Genomic DNA, 2,500 nt, shown 5'->3' with positions numbered 1-2,500 from the left:
GCCCACAAGGCATCCCAGGCAAAGCCACCAGCAAGCCGCCAGCCGGGACGACTGACGGACCCGCAACAGCAGCCGGGACGGTGCCCCAGTGTCGCTGAACGACACACCGCCCCGGTCCATCTCCACAGTGACCCGCAAACCGTCCGGGCAGACCCTCGCACCGTACCACACTCCAGGGATCTTCCACATCCACAGAGACCAATGAGGTGTCCAGGCCCACCAACCTGTATTGGGAACCACGACAGACAGCCAAGGCCCCGCGCGCCACCGCGCGCATGCTAGGCAATGGCCCCCCGACTGCGGACGAGCCGGGACAACCACTGCTTCGCGCCACCTGTCGCCTCCCCTTTCACCAACGTCCTCCTGGCTACCACCACCCACACCGGCCTGTCCCGCGGACCACCATCCTGAGCAGGACAAAGTCCCCTCATCAAGCAGCCCATCTGGAGTAGCCCAGCATGGCAGGCGCCGCAGCGAATTCGGCCTTCGCCCCAGAAGAAGCGGCACAAGCGTTCAAAAGCATGGATGAGAGAATCCATAGCAAGAAAGGCAGGGTCATAGAGACAAGTCCCTCTCCACAATCCAATCCCGCGACTGCGAGCTCGGTGTCGGTGCCACCGCAGCCCACCCCGATGAGCAGCCCACACGGGCGACGAATCACCCTCACGCGTCCAGTACGCCTAGCTTCCCACTACACACAGGCCATGACAATGGGAAACCGAGTCGAAAGCCCCCGCACGGCCAGTAAGCGACCGCCAGCTACTGTTCAGCCCACCCTCCGGCAAGCCTCCCAGCAGACCCGGCTATCAAGCCCCGTCCCTTTGAGAACCCTGGGATCGACTCCACGCACCCTTCACGTGGCAGACAGCCTCATCAGTTGCTTCCCGGCCGAAGCCCAGCCTGAGGGGCCAGACCCCCAGTCCTGCCTGGACTCGACCACGAGCATAGCGTTCAAAACCGGCCAAGTTGGATGAAGCAGGAGACTCGGTCAGTACAGGCTCTGACCTGCTTCCTTGACCAGCGCAACAGCCGCAAGGTGTCTCACTCACCCTACAAACTGCCTGCCGTCACACAGGGACTTCCATATCCACCTCACTCGTTTCGTCACCCGACACGCGTCGGGCAACCCTACTCGTCAGTGATACGCCGGCGACTCACACCCGCACAGACATACCACAGGCACCTCTGTCAAAATGCCCTCCCAGAAACAAGCTGTGGCACCATCATAGCATCCGTCGCCCATACTCTCATAACCAGACCGACGGCGGCCACCAGTGCCACTGAGGAGTTGTCAGGAGCTTCGCCAGCCTGGGTCCACCCGCTCCACCGGCCAGACTGACTGTGACTCCGACTCTGTGCAGCTGCGACACGGACTTCCGAACCAAAGGAGTTTTCGCAACATGGTCTGTAGACATGACTACAGCCGTTCGAGGACCCTCAGCCAAACCCCGAAAGTTGGTCCCCATGGCCTCCGAGGCGGTTGATCACACGCCATACACGCACCCAACCTCAAGCACGTGAAGATGAGGTCGCTCGAGCAGCCACGACCCCCCATTAAGCCGTGCCTCCGCGGTTCTTGATAACCCAGGTCCGCAATCCTGGGCAGCTCGGCTCAACCAGAGCTCAGTCACCGTTCCCTTCAAGACTTCTACTAAGAATCAAACCCGGGCAGCAGCCGGCACGACCTATCAAGGCCTGCCCCCAACCAAAGCCAGTCCACAGTCTGACCCACTAGGGAGAGGCCCCCATCAGAGATGCCGAGCTCACTCCCCGTAAAGCCATCCAGCGACCGGCACGCATCACGGCTGCCCAGGCTTCACAGTATTGCGCTTTCGCTAGGATTTGAGAAATCACATTCGACAGAAGGCGCCACAACCAGCCTTTGTGTATTATCACTATGCGTAACGGCATCAGTACCGTCTCGGTTCATCTCAGTCTCGCCACCATTCAGCCACACCAGGCGTACCAGCAGGGCGCCGAGCGAGCGCACAAGCCAGCCTGCAAGGTGCTAGAGGGCGACCCGCAGTGGGTAGGAACCGTCCACCAGTGTCGGCAAGCCGAGGCCGATGGGGGCCCTACCAAGGCAGGTCATGATTGCCAGTCGGTCAGATAGGAAATGGGGTACTCGGAGCCCGCCGGGATCAGACAGGCAACCGGGGAGAGGGAGCTACATGAGTACCGTCGCCGGGTTCAGACGGCGGCCCCAGGATTCTCGTAGTGTTCGGTATCGCCCTTCCTCCTAATTCATAGGTAGTCATCCTACTGCAGAATCCGAGACACTACTGCTGCTTCAGTAGCGCTCAGGGAGACAAGTCTCACCTTTCGGGTCCAGAAGGTCACCCAAGACGTGCAGCCCCTTCTGTAGTCTGCACGCCAACCAATCGAGAACAACCGTCCGAGTTGGCCAAACCTTGTCCCAACGGGTCGGGGGAAGCTGGGCATCTGCCCCCCCTAGGCTGACTGCGTTAGCCGTCCATGCTAGCCATGGCCGTTACCAGCG

The 2,500-nt window shown here is 61.0% G+C and overlaps 1 pseudogene; it reads right to left on the bottom strand.

Annotated features, from left to right (window-relative positions):
• Positions 1-2,500, bottom strand: part of LOC147038957 (28S ribosomal RNA) — a 7,917-nt pseudogene that overhangs the window by 2,244 nt on the left and 3,173 nt on the right.

Source organism: Syngnathus leptorhynchus, unplaced genomic scaffold, assembly GCF_054491065.1.
Source record: "Syngnathus leptorhynchus isolate UIUO unplaced genomic scaffold, UIUO_Slep HiC_scaffold_25, whole genome shotgun sequence".
Taxonomy (NCBI): Eukaryota; Metazoa; Chordata; class Actinopteri; order Syngnathiformes; family Syngnathidae; genus Syngnathus; species Syngnathus leptorhynchus.
This window is presented reverse-complemented; position numbering and strand designations above follow the sequence as displayed.